Consider the following 14,683-nt stretch of genomic DNA (forward strand, 5'->3'; position numbering starts at 1 on the left):
CGAGCCGCCCACCTATATGCCAAACTCTCAAAATGCAATTCCACCAGGAAATGATAGACTACCTAGGTTATCGCATATCCCCCCAGGGCATTGAAATGGACCCAGAGAAGGTCAGAGCAGTATTAGATTGGGCACCACCCCGCATAAGAAAGCAACTACAAAGTTTCCTGGGCTTTGCAAACTTTTACCGCCAATTCATCCCCTCATTTGCCCAGATAGCCTTGCCCCTCACTAACTTACTAAAAACGAAGGGAGCATCCTCAGTAAAACCTAGCCAGCCACTAACATGGACAATGGAGTGCCAAGCAGCGTTTGAGAGACTAAAGAGACTTTTTTCTGCCGAACCAGTACTAAGGCACCCAGACATGGACAAACCCTTCATAATACAGGCAGATGCAAGTGATGTGGCAGTGGGGGCTGTGCTATTACAAGAAAATGATGATGCAGTATTGCAACCCTGTGCATATACATCAAGAAACTCACGGAAACAGAACAGCGCTGGCCCGTATGGGAGAAGGAGGCTTATGGGATACGTTGGGCATTACTCACGTGGCGACAGTTCCTGGAAGGCAACAAAATCCCCTTCCAGGTGTGGACTGATCACAAAAATTTGGAAGCCCTGAAAACGTCCAGGAAACTCAATCCCAAACAAGCCCGCTGGTCCCAGCATTTTCACCAGTTCCAATTTAAGCTCAAACATTTACCAGGGAGAAAGAACTTCCTGGCAGATGCTCTATCTCGCATGCCTCAATATAACAGCGCACGACCACAGACTCTAGACCAATAATGGCAGAGTCACAACTGGCAGCACCAGTAACCACAAGAACCCAAGCCAAATTAAAACCACAACTGGACAGCCAAACTGGAATTGAATTCAGAAAAAGTTTGGAAACAGATGAATGGTTCCAGAAAAACAAAAATGTGTGCACAATGAGAGACAGGTTGCCTTGGGTAGGGGAAAAGTTATATATACCAACAACTCAAAGAGTCACTTTCATGCAGCTTTGCCATGACACAAAATCAGCAGGGCATTTTGGATTTGTAAAAACTTTACATTTAATTAAACGGCAATTTTGGTGGCCATCCATGAAAAAGGACATAGAAAGTTATATTGCCAGCTGCCCAACATGTGCATCTGCAAAGAGGTTGCAAGGGAAATCGCCAGGGCTATTACAACCAGTGGCAAATCCCTCAGCCCCTGGAGGGAAATAGCCATGGATTTTATAGTGGAATTGCCAGAAAGCAATGGGAATACTGTTATGTGGACAGTCACGGAGTTGTTTTCCAAACAGGTGCACTTTATCCCTTGCCAAAAGATTCCCACTGCAAAGGCCTTAGCAAAACTTTTCATCCAGCACATTTACAGATTGCACGGGGCACCCCAACGCATCATCTCTGATAGGGGAGTGCAATTTACGTCTGCATTTTGGAAGGAATTTTTATCCCTCTTAGGGACCACTCAGGGACTGACATCTAGCCATCACCCTCAGACAGATGGACAAACGGAACGTTGTCATTCAGTACTTGAGCAATATTTGAGATGTTTTTTAAATTTCCAACAGAGTGATTGGACGGACTTACTCCCTTTTGCAGAAGTTGCCTACAATAATGCAGTCCACTCCAGCACAGGCTACACTCCTTTTCAAATAGCCAACGGTCAAAGTTTCAGCCCCATGCCAGAATTAACCCCAAATGAACCAATGATCCCATCACTGAAAGAATGGATGGAAAAACTACAAAACACCTGGCCAATAGTTAGAAAAGCACTAGATGAAGCTAGGCAGGCATACAAAGCACAAGCCGATAAAAAAAGGATTGAGTCTACACCATTCATTATAGGTGAAATGGTGTACCTATCTCCAAAATACCTAAAGTCTTTACAACCCTGTAAAAAACTTGGACCAAAATATATAGGGCCTTTTCCAATTAAAAGAATCATAAACCCAGTAACAGTAGAATTAGAATTACCAAAAAATCTCAGGGAAATACACCCAATTTTTCATTGCAGCTTGCTGAAAAGAGAGCATCAGTCACCTCTACGGCCAAAAATCCCCCCCCACCTCCAATCATGGTGGAGGGCGAACAACACTTCGAAATAAAGGAAATCCTTGACTCTTGGAGATATCATGGAGCAACTCAGTACCTAGTTGCCTGGAAACACCTCCCTCCCTCATAAAACGAGTGGGTCCATAAACGTCATGTCAGAGCCCCGAAGCTATTGAAGAAGTTTCACACAGAGTATCCTAACAAGCCTGACTAACTTTTATACCTGTTTTGTTTTCTTTCAGGTGGATCTCTCTTATTTTTAAGAGGGGTCGGATGTCAGAATCCAATTATATTTCATCTTTAATTATCAAACATAGAAAATCCCAATTCTGCCTTCTCTGGATTCTGCCATAAGAGGGAGAGACGGGGGAGAACAAAGGGGCTTTATGGCCCTCACTTCCTTCAGTATACTTCTAAGGAACTGAATGTGTGTATTGCAAAAGAACTAACTATAAGAATGGGGCCGTTTTCCTTTCATGTAGTTTCTTTGAAGTCTCCATCCAGCCGAGCAGTAATGAAAAGGGGGGTGGAAGTGTAATGCCTGAGACTGTCGCTGAAAGAGGGGGTTGATTGGGTGGGGCTACTGGGGAAACCCTTAAAACCTTGATTTGGATAGTCCTGTCTAGCACGCCTGCAACCACTTTTTCTTAATAAAGGATTCCTTTTGGAAGAATTATTCCAAGAGTTCTGTCTTCTTAAGATGCAAATTGGGTGGGTCCTTACAGTTTCCCAGTAGCGTTGGGCTAATGGGTGCAGCCAGAGTCTATTAAGGCTTTCACCTTGACAGCTTTGGGCATGGGGGGAATTAATATAGTCACTGTCTTGAGGTTGGGTGCGATGGGTCCACTTACCAGGGGTTCGCCCTCTGAGCTGTCATCTGAGGTGTCCACTGGCCCTGCAGTGTAGGCTGGAATTCTTTCCTGCCGATGAGCAGAGGTAGAGGATTCCATGGCCTCCATCACTCTCATGGCAGGTTCCTTTGCCTCAGCTGGAGACTTCCCGGATTTGCTGGCTGGTGATCTGTCTGTGTTGTGCTGGGAGGCTTTTGAGCAGCATTCTATGGCCCAATGACCCTCTCTCCCACCCTTGAAACATGCCATTTGCTTCTTGGCCATGGCCAATGGTCTCACTGGTTCACGTGTCGACTCAGGCGGTGAGCGGCTCCATTGTTTTCCTCGGCGGTGCCTCTTTAGTAAGTCGATCTCTGCTTCCTTTGCCAGGATGTACCATTTGTCAGGTTGGTGTGGATCCCCTCGGGGCAGGCAAGCATCATATAGGTTGTAGTTTAGTCCATCTTTGAAATGGCTAAGGAGGATGTCTTCCAGCCAGTTCAGTTTGCTGGCAATGGCCCGGAATTCTTGCGTATATTCGGCTACCGGGCGTTTGCCTTGCCTCATCATTTTTATCCTTTCGCAGGCTTTGCAATCAGCCAGGGGGTCCTCAAGTTGCCTTCTCAGAGAGGACATGAAACGGTTGAAGTCGTTGAGCTCTGGGGTATTGGAGTCGTGCAAGTTCACCACCCAATCTGCGGCCGGCCCGTCCAGAGCAGATTGCATGATCCTAATATGGGCTTTGTCACTGGGGATGTGCCACCCGTATTTCCCCATGTAGCTGAGGACTTGGGTTAGGAAAAATCCCAAGCATGTCGGCTCCCCCTTGAATCTCGCATCCAGCGGCGGGAGTCTTTGAATGGATTGGTGCCTTCGTTGTCTGTGATATTGCCTTCCATCCAGATCACCCTCTGCAGGTCAGCAGGGAGTGGGACTACTGGAACAGCGGATGTCCATGGGGCTGCAGGTTCCACTTCCCCCTCTTTGTCTCTCCAGTTGCAGCTCCAGGAGCTGGGCTCAGAATTCTCCTCTCCTAGGGAACTGAGGGTTCTCTTCATCAAGTCAATAGCTTTCTGTAGGATCCAGCTCGAGTGCGGTGCCCAGCTTCCTTCCTATTTTCTTGCGTACAGGGATTTCCCCATCTCCTGCTTTCATTCTGGTTGGGTTGTTCCCCCGTCTCAGGGTCACCTTTCTTGATTTCTTTTCCCACTCGCTTTTCTTTCCAATGCCCATTGACCACTGAGGTTTGTGGTTGCGTGTCTTCACCACCTCTTCTCCTGAGGAATCTGACTCCTCAGATCCCGACATCTGGCATGTTTTCAGTTGGGGCAGCGACTCCTTCTCCGGGAGGCTTTCCCCCTTCCCTGCTCCATCATCTGACATGGTATTTTTGCAAAGTCCCCCAGCAAGGTTCTCTCTTCCAGGTGGACTATTTTTGAAGATCCTGTCTAATGTAAGGACCCACCTCACTTTACATATTAAGAAGACAGAACTCTTGGAATATCCCTTCCAACAGGCATCTTTATTAAGAGAAGATGATGGCAGGCATGCTAGACAGGATCTGAGAAATTCTCTCCCATCCTTCAATGTTTTAAGCATTCCCAAGCAGCCCCCCAACCCATAATTCTTCCAGGTGACAATCCTTGTTCCCCCCCTTTTTCCTTACTGCCAGCAAAAGGGAGACTTCAGAGAGAGTAGATGAAAGGCGATGGCCATATTGTTATGGTCAGACATCTTGGTGAGAATCAACATCCAGTCCTTTTGAAGTTTTAATGAAGGAAGTGAGAGCCTGCTCACCCCCTTCCCCTTCATAGTATGACAGAATCCAGAGAGCGCAGAAATGGGTTTTTCCCAGAGTAGATAACTAGAAATGAAATATAATTGGATTCTGACAGCAAGAGTGCTCTGCTTGTGTGCAGGCAATTATGATTTCCACTAACCCCCAGTCCCTTGAACACATGTACCTGTGCTATTACATCGTAAGGTATATTGTTTTATCTAGGGGGAGGGGTGTTGTGTCCTGAGCCTGCTGAAGCATTCAGCAGGCTCAGAAATGTTGCAAATGGTCCGGATAGACCAAAAGCTGCCTGGGACCAGACTGGTTGTCGCCAGCCTTGCACGCATGCACAAGGTGTGAAAACATCCGGATTTCTATTGGCTGACACTGTCCGAGTTTTGGACATTATAAAAGGCATGCATGTTTTTTGCTTGTTGCTGGTTGTAAGGAGAAATCAATAAAGAAAGCTTTGCTGTTCACCATGTGTTCTCTTTTGGGGGTTGAACGACACTTTCACAGGGATCGCCTAAGTCCATCGGAAAACATATTTCCGATGGTCTTAGAAACCGAGACACCACTCCTCTCTCCCGCCTCTGCCCTCCTCCTCCTCCTCCTCCGGCTCCTCCGCCTCCAGGGCACCTTTCTCCTCCGACAGCGCCTGTTCCTGCTGCCGCAGCGCCATTGCGCACACCGCTGACACCACTCTGGGCTGGCTCAGTGGCTGGTCCGAGCCGAGCCAGGTCTGGGCCACTGCTGGCGCTGCTGCTGGGCTGCTCTGCCGCTGTTGCTACTGCCAGCTGAGCTAAGCTGCAGCGCCGAGCCGGTCTCCATGCCTCTTGGTGGCCCAACCACGCTTTGCCCCAGCCACCCTCTGTGCCATGCGGGAGCCTCCCCCGTGCTACCCGGCCAGCCTCCCTTGCTGTCAGAGGCCGCCTCGGCTCTCTGGCACATGGCGCGGCTGTGGGTCTGCCAGGCAGGAGTGGCTCCTTCCCGGCTTGCTGGGCTCCGGGCCTCAGAAGCAGCCAGGGAGCGGGGAAGAGGGCAAGGTGGCGGCGATGCCCGCATGTGCATTGGAGGCCAGCTGGCCGGGCTGTCTGGCACCTGGCACGGCTTGGGGCTGCTGGGCAGGAGCGGCTCCTTCCCGGCTTGCTAGGCTCCAGGCCTCAGAAGCGGGCAGGGAGCGGGGAAGAGGGCGAGGCGGCGGCGATGCCCGCATGTGCATTGGAGGGCAGCCGGCCAGGCCAGGTAGGGAGAAGCGGTGCCTTCCAAGTGGGAGATGGTGCTCCAGCTGCACCCCTCTCGTGTGCAATGGCAGCACGGCATGGAAAGGGGCTCCCGTGCCCCTGCCACTGCGATGGTGCTCAGGAGGCTGGAAGGGCGGGCAGGTCCCGGGGGGGTAGCTGGGAGAGGGCAAGAGGTGCTGGGATGAGGATGGGGGGCTCCAGTCACAAAATAACGATTAACTAGAAAATAGTTAGGTTATTCTCTACACACTTCTCTGGTTCTTAGGTGGTCCATATCATTCCTCTATCGCCTTTCTCCTCCCTTTTTTCTGTTCAGGAAAATAGGCCACATTTTATTTTTTTATAAGAATGTTTTGGGACCTATCTGGCTCCTAGAGAGACTTAAAGAGAATGCCAGTTTCTTGTTTATTTGTTTTTAATTAAAGTAGACACCACTGCAGGTTTACACAGGTACAGTGCTGTTTATTGGTAACATAGTACTGTAACTCTTCCTGCTTCCAGTACTTGAGAATACATTTTGGTCCATGTGAAGACTCATCAGGAACCTGCTGAAGCCTATGTACTAGTGTAAACTTGACTCTTAATCCATTGCCCTGCTGCTTCAATTACAGGTAGCCCTTGACTTACGACCACAATTGAGCATAAAATTTATGTTGCTAAGTGAGAAAATTGTTAAGTGAATTTTACCCCATTTTATGACTTTTTGCCACATTTGTTAACTGAATCACTGCAGTTGTTAACTTAGTAACATGGTTGTTAAGTGAATCTGGTATCCCCACTGACTTTGTTATCAGAAGGTTGCAAAAGGTGATCACATGACACTGGGAGACTGCAAACATCATAAACGTGAGTCAGTTGTCAAGCATCTGCAGGGCTTTTTTTTCTCATAGAATGCCCAGAATGGAGTTTCGGAACCTTTTTTGGATGGAACCTTGTAGGGTAGGCAAGGTGGGTTGTATGAAGTGTGTGAGTTCTGGCACCTTTTTTTTTTTTTTAGAAAAAAAGCACTGAGCATCTGAATATAAATTATGTGACCAAGGGATGCTGCAATGGCTATAAGTGTGAAAAATTGTCATGTCACTTTTTTCAGTGCCATTGTTATTTGAATGGTCACTAAATGAACTGTTGTAAGTTGAGGACTACCTGTATTTGATTTTACTATTATAGATGAACAAGCAAGTGGTGAGAGGACCTAGAATCGGGTACCATATGTTCAAGCTTACTTAGTGTTCTATTTAAAGATGTATTCTGTTTGAAAAGGTTATTCATCCTCCCAATCTGATTTAAACATAAGGTCCAGAGTGCAGAGATCTTGGGGATGCCATCAACAGCAGACTGGACACCTGATTATACAATTCTCCATTTTGATGAGATGTTTTGCATTAAAATGAAAGCCATTCTTTTTAAATATGCATATAGAATAGAGGAGAGCAATTTTAGCTCAACAAAGGCTATTTGGAGGAGGAAGTTCATTGAAATGGGGAATTATACAGAGTCAGTAACCTTGTGATACCAACAGAGAGGATGAGTTTTTAAGACTTTGTAATTTTTTTTCTTTTAACCATTAAACTATTAAAATGGTATATTATCATTTTTGTGAATTTTCTATAGCTTCACCAGTTTTCAACAAACACAGTGCAAAGCACATTCAAAAGTTCTGGGCATAAATTCAGGGATTGTCTATCCTTGATTCTTATTTTGGGTTACTTCAGGATCAGAAGAAATAGTATGTTCCCTGGGAGATACTCATTGGAGCACATCAGGAGAGTAAGAAAGAGAGGGAGGATCAAGGAGAGAAAGAATCAAGAGCAGAAATATTCTCATTAAAGGCTGGACCCATTGAGATCATCTTGCTCAAAGATCTCCACTAGAAATGAACCCTCCTGCAGCTTTCACATATGTCATGAAATTAAATATAGATTTAGATCTATATCCAACATATAACAACAGGAGTTGTCTTGTCAGTTATTTTACTAATATAACAAAACATACCCATACATGCACATGCAGACTGACACTGCAGTTTCCTTTATTTCTGTGATCCGAGTGCTTGTTACTTGAATAGGCCAGAACAGAGTAGCAGTAACATGGTAAACAGGTTTGTGTTGTGTGTGATTATGTGGTATGTAAAAGGCAGAGAAATCTACTGTCTATATTATCATTTTCTTGACAATAGTATGGCAACATTTGGTAACATGGCAAATGGGTTTAATTCCAGGCTTATAAAGAAACGTGGCCCTAATTTCCAGACAATTATGAAACAAACCAAGGGTTAATGCTGATTAGAGGTCTCTGTCATTAGAATGTCTGCATTATTTAAAACCTATATTTGATTTTCCCACTAGTCACAAATTCTATTACATGTACATAGGTCTGTGCGCTCCAAAACCCCAAAGAGCCAACACAACTCACCTTGTCTCTAGGCAACACACCTATAAGTACTCAAAGGCTAGTACTCATAGTTTACTCTACCACTCTTCCCCAATTCTACAACAACTGTTGCTCCACTACTTTTCTTTGTGAACCCTATTTCTGGAAAACAATAACTCTTTTATTTGTCTTGGGGTAATTCAGGCTGTTTTAGTTTCCCAAAGGAACATAATCCATCTTCCTCCCACACCCTACCAACAGTTGCCTCTTTGCTCAGCTTTTACAGTTACCATTTGCTGGGCTGCCTAGAGAGAGGTCTTAAAGGGAAGGGCACCAGCAGCCAAGAGGCTGGCCACTTTGCAGACAGCCTGTCCTCTCACATCAGTGCTTCTTTTGTGTCTGCAGCAGTTGGTTCACAAGGCAAACTGCAGCCACTTGACTTTTCTTTCTGCTCGATACAGAAAAGAAAACAGACACTCTTCCTCCCCTAAAAGGTAACAAGAGAAGGAGCTCCACCCACAAGCAAAGGAGCTGCACATGAAACCCCTTCATGGATAAGGCATGCTGCTTTCCAAATGTAGCTTGTGTAGGAGCCAAAAAGTGGAGAAGCTGGAGATCACATCAAGGGCCATCTAGGGGCACTAGAACAAGCTGACCATCTCTAAATAAATGTGTTCTTTTTACAGCTGACCTAGTGAAGAGAATTACAGGGGTTGCCTGCCAAAATTTCTGCAGGCTGAAAATCAAGCACCACAATTCTATAGGGTTGACTTACATATACAGGTAGTCCTCGAATTATGAGTGTAATGGAGCCTGCCCATTCCATTTGTAACTCAAAAACTTGGAGTGAATCTCATACCTCGAATGAGATAACTCCCTTGCTCATTAAGACACATGTGGCTTGTTAAATGCACATGAGGTATCTCAGGGTGGGGAACGCCATGCGGAGGCCTAGTGATGGAATAGGCCCCCAAGACCTCCGCGACCCACTAAGATACCTCATGCTTCCCTCTCCCTTCCTGGTGTGCCAGAGTCACTTATCTTGCTAAATTTGTCTCCTCTCTGTCATGGTTTCTTTCTCTTTGAGGGAGACGAGAGTCGGCTTGGAAATGCTTTTTGCACCAACAATGGAAGCTCCTCCGTGCCGTAATATTATGCGAGTTCAAACACAAATTCTCTGCAAAAGAGATCATGGCCCCTGGAAGCTTCCATTCTGGGGCGGGGGGAGTGTTTGCTTTGTTTGCATGCCTATGGGGCAAAGCATGGAATTGGAGTTGGCTGGGTGCAGGAAGCAATGCTGTCCGGGGCCCAAGTGCGCTGTTCATGTGCACTGGCCTTAGTTTGAGGGCAGGAACAAAGCCTTCAACTGAGCGGGAAGGCATTGCAGGGTGAGTCCCCTTGCATCTGCATCCAAGCTGCTGGCGGCAGTGGTGGCAACAACCAATTGAGCAGCCATCCATCCATCCTGCCCAACCTACTCCTTGCCTGACCAGCTGGTAGCACAAATCCTGACCGCTCTTCTCCTTGTTGTCCTTCCCACTCAAGGGACAGCAGCTGCTTGAGTTTCTCCACTCCATCCAAAAGGAGGAAAGCAGAGGCGCAGAGCAGGATTGCTCTCCAAAAAACGCGGATGCACTACTCACTCATGTGTGCCGGCCTTATTGAGAGCAATCCCTCTATGCGCTTCTTTCCACTAGGATGGAGTGGAGAAACTGAAGCCGCTGCTGCTCAAACACTTTTTATCTGAAGGAGAGCTGAGAGAGATTGGAAGTTCTGTGTGTTTGCCAATGAAGCGCTGCAGAAATGGAGCAATTTGCAATCACACGGAACTTCCAATCTCTCTCAGCTCTCCTTCAGATAAAAAGTGTTTGAGCAGCAGTGACTTCAGTTTCTCTGCTCCATCCTAGTGGAAAGAAGTGGAGGCGCAGAGCAGGATTTCTCTCAATAAGGCCAGTGCACATGAGCAAGCAGTGCACCCGCATCTTTTTGAGAGTAATCCTGCAGTTTGGACGCAGGTGAAAGGGGACTCGCCTTGCGATGCCTCTCTGCTCAGTTGAAGGCTTCATTCCTGCCCTCAAACTAGGGCCAGCGCATGCAAGCAGCACACCCGGGCCATGGATGGCATTGGTTCCTGTGCCTGGCTGACTCTGATTCCACGCTTTGCTCCATAGGTATGCAAACGAAGCAAACACTCCTCCTGAATGGAAGCGTCCAGGGGCCATGATCTCTTTTGCAGAGAATTTGTGTTTGAACTCGTATGATATTACGGCACACAGGAGCTTCCATTGTTGGTGCAAAAAGCATTTCCAAGCCAACTCTCCTCTCCCTCAAAGAGAAAGAAAGTGTCTCTGGCATGGCAGGAAAGGAGGGGGAAACAGTTGTGAGGAGTGGGGTAGGAATAGGGTGAATGTTGCAGTGCCACTGTGGTTGCTCATAAGGGTGAACAACTGCCGTGGTGCTTCAGTATTCGTAAATTTAGGACTTGCTCATAAACACTAGGGGGCACTGATTGCATAATTTCAAATGAGCATTAAGTGAACACTCGTAACTCGGGGATTACCTGTAATCAACATACAGTGTTGGGAATGAACACAATCTTCTCTGCCCCTTCAATCACCTTATGTCTGATTGGCAGAGAGAATAGCCATTGGGAAAAGCCTTTTTATTAATATTGTGCTGGATAGAAGTCTTCAACTTAAATGAATGAGGCAGAACCCATATCTATCTGATTTCATACATCCCTTGCTCTCTTTCTCTCTCCCAAATTCCATTCTCTCCCTGGATTCTGCCATACTCCTAGAGGGGGGGGGGGAAGGATTACGAGTTTATTGCCTTGGCTTCCTCTATTGCTACAATGTAACACTTTGCTTTCCTGAACTATTTCTCTCTGTACTTTCTTCTCCCTAAACTGTCAGCTAGCAAAGGGGGAGGAAGAAAGAAACCTGGCTTATCTCTCTGCTCTCAAGAGAAGGTGTGAAGAGTCATCTAAACATCGCTGCTACGACCAGACCTGGCCTGATGTTATCTCCCCTTTCCCACGATGGACTTAAAACCTGGGGATTGGCCAGGTCTGAATGAACTATGGGGATTGGCCAGGTCTGAATGAACTATGGGGTGGGGTTTGCTTGGGGACACTTTAACCTATTGATCTGTACAGGAGCCCCTCAGATCCTGTCTAGTATGCCTGCTATCAGCTTCCCCTAATAAAAGTTCCTTTTAAAAGAGCTTGCTTCCATGAGTTCTGCTTTCTTGGGATGAGTTATTGAAGTGGGTTCTGACAGAATGAATGAGCTTGAATATGCCAATCTCAAAAGTCCTTTCTCAAGAAGCATATTATAAAGAGCTATTAAAATAATACAATTTAGAGTAATAAAATTTAATAATATTTATTTGATCCATACTTCTAAGGCTCCACAACATTTTTGAGAGACACATTTATTTATTTAATAGGTTTCTTGGCTCCTAAATGAATTTGATTGGCTTATAACTGTTGAAGGAAAAATCTTCATCAGAGTCCAGTCCAAGCTGGGAATAAACAAAATGGAGACTACTTTAGAAAGAAGGTTGTAGTTTATTGAAGAACAGAACCACAAGACATGTGGCTCTGGAGCAGCTGACCACATGTTGCTGGGAGTGGTGGGTTTTTATATCTTCCTGGGATTTTGTGTTTGGAGTTGTTCCTGTGGCATGAATTTTGACCTGAGGTTCAGTGTGCCCTTCTGGTATTCTAATGGTGGTGGGTTAATCCTATTATGTCCTAAAGGTCATGTCCTCTTTCCCTGTGGCTGTGGCTGATGGCTGTGTCCTGTGTTGGATGTTTTTGGGTGAGGGGTTGCTGGTTCTAGGGATCTTTGTCTTTCTAATCCCATCAGCTTTAAGCTTCCTGGCTCCAGTCTTTCTGAAAGGATTATCAAATCTGCACTTCTACAGACCTTGCCTGCTTGGGGCAGAGAGACTTGAGGGGAAGGGTGGTTTCTGCCTTTTAAGATCTTCTCCATTATTCCTTTAGGGAAATATATTCTGCTTTTTTAATATTCCCCAAAATATTTCTTTCTTGGGGTGATGGTGATAGTGGTGGTGGTGTTGGTGTCTTCCTACATAACTAAAAAAAAACCCCCTGTATATATAAGAACACAATTGATGGGAAGAGTAAAATACTCAAACAAAAGTAAAATGCATCAGACCAAAACGATCAGTGAAGGCAAATGTGCTTGTCCATTAGAACCACAGAGGGAGCCTGTGGTTGGTGTCTGGCCTCAGTCCATAAGATGGCTGTACAAGACAGTGAGGGGAGCAAAAATCTGGTGATAAATGCACTGTCCAACCCAGCAGTGCCAACCTCGATCCAGTTTTTTCCAGGTGTTCTTTGGAGCACTTTCAAAATAGATTTTTGGAATCTCTCTCTCCCTGTGCAAAAGCAGCCAGGGAATTGAAGCATTCAAATACCATTCCAAGGCAATATCCCCCGCCCCAATCTGAAGGGTGGCAGCACTGGATGGACCAAAGTCCAGGAGTTGAAGCATCCACACCATTGCAAGTAGCTCACTGTTCTCACCAGGCCAACCAGCTATCAGGGACCTTGCCCACTTTCCCCATCTGCAGTGGTATTAGGAATGCCATTTCCCATCTGCAGCCATCACACCTCTCTTACATTCTAGCAGCATGTCATGATCAGCCTTCTTGACTTCCACTTTCACTGAAACTGGAACTCCCAAGCTTACCTATACTGTCACCACCAACTCACCTGTGCTTCCAAGCCAGCCTCTGATCTCAGGGCCCCTTGGAGCACCCTCGAGACAGCTAGTGGTATCAGAGCTTCTTGGGCTCCTTGGATTTTGCAAGGATAGGTGAGCATGATATCCCTAATTCTTGTCCTGGTAAGCAGCCAGCTTATCCTCCTTTATACAAAACAAAAGAAAAAGAAAGGAAAGGAAAAGTTTTAAACAAATTCAAGTTCCCTTAGACTTGGCCCTTTCTTCTAGTCACCACTGACTATAAAGTATAATATGGTTTTTTGTATAGATACCAAGGAATTAATCTCAGAGAAGTTCCCAAGCTTGAATCTAAGTTATTAGGCACAGGATAAAATTATGGATATCTCCAAAGTTTTCTTTTCTTTTTAAAGTATACCTTATGAAATTAATGAAAGGAAGAGGGAAAAAAAAAAGAAAGAGCAGTAGTAGTGGTCAAACCTGGACTTGCTCAGAAAATGTGGTTGAGGAATATTTTAAAAGTTCTTTGTTCTTTCAGATCCCACTTTGCTGAATTGCTTATGATAATGAAGTGTGTGAAAGGTTATGTTTCTGCAGTGTGTTGCTTTTGTAGTCATCTCAAAGGAATGAAGATATCAAGTAACTTAGTTTCTGGTTGCAATTAGTAGAACAACTATGGTGGAAAAATGCTAATACTGCTTATGTTTTATGTCACTTTAAGAAATGTGGAGGGTGCTGGATGAAGCATACTGTAAGGACCCACCCCACTTTGCATCTTAAGAAGACAGAACTCTTGGGATAATTCTTCCAACAGGCATCCTTTATTAAGAGAAAATGGTTGCAGGCGTTCTGGACAGGGAAATTGCCAGGACTATTAATTTAATTTAGCTTGGGCTCTGGTGGTTACTGGCGCTGCCAGTTGTGATTCTACCATCATCAGTTTAGAGTCTGTGGCTCGCCTGCTGTTATATTCTCCCTGATAAATGTTTGAGCTTAAATTGGAACTGGTGAAAATGCTGGGACCAGTGGGCTTGTTTGGGATTGAGCTTCCTGGGTGCTTTCAGAGCTTCCAAATTTTTGTGGTCAGTCCACACTTGGAAGGGGATTTTGTTGCCTTCCAGGAACTGTCACCACGTGAGTAATGCTCAACGTATCCCGTATGCCTCTTTCTCCCATACGGGCCAGCGCTGTTCTGTTTCCGTAAGTTTCTTGGATGTATATGCACAGGGTTGCAATACTCCATCATCGTTTTCTTGTAATAGAACAGCCCTCACTGCCACATCACTTGCATCTGCCTGTATTACGAAGGGCTTATCCATGTTTGGGCGCCTAAGTACTGGTTTGGCAGAAAAAAGGTTCTTTAGTCTCTCAAACGCTGCTTGGCACTCCATTGTCCATGTTAGTGGCTGGCTAGGTTTTACTGAGGATGCTCCCTTCATTTTTAGTAAGTTAGTGAGGGGCAAGGCTATCTGGGCAAATGAGGGGATGAATTGGCAGTAAAAGTTTGCAAAGCCCAGGAAACTTTGTAGTTGCTTTCTTGTGTGGGTGGTGCCCAATCTAATACTGCTCTGACCTTCTCTGGGTCCATTTCAATGCCCTGTGGGGATATGCAATAACCTAGGTAGTCTATCCTTTCCTGGTGGAATTCGCATTTTGAGAGTTTGGCATATAGGTGGGCGGCTCGCAGTTTCTTTAAAACCGCTC

The sequence above is a fragment of the Crotalus tigris genome, unplaced genomic scaffold, assembly GCF_016545835.1.
Source record: "Crotalus tigris isolate CLP2741 ecotype Arizona unplaced genomic scaffold, ASM1654583v1 scf7180000018470.655259, whole genome shotgun sequence".
NCBI lineage: Eukaryota > Metazoa > Chordata > Lepidosauria > Squamata > Viperidae > Crotalus > Crotalus tigris.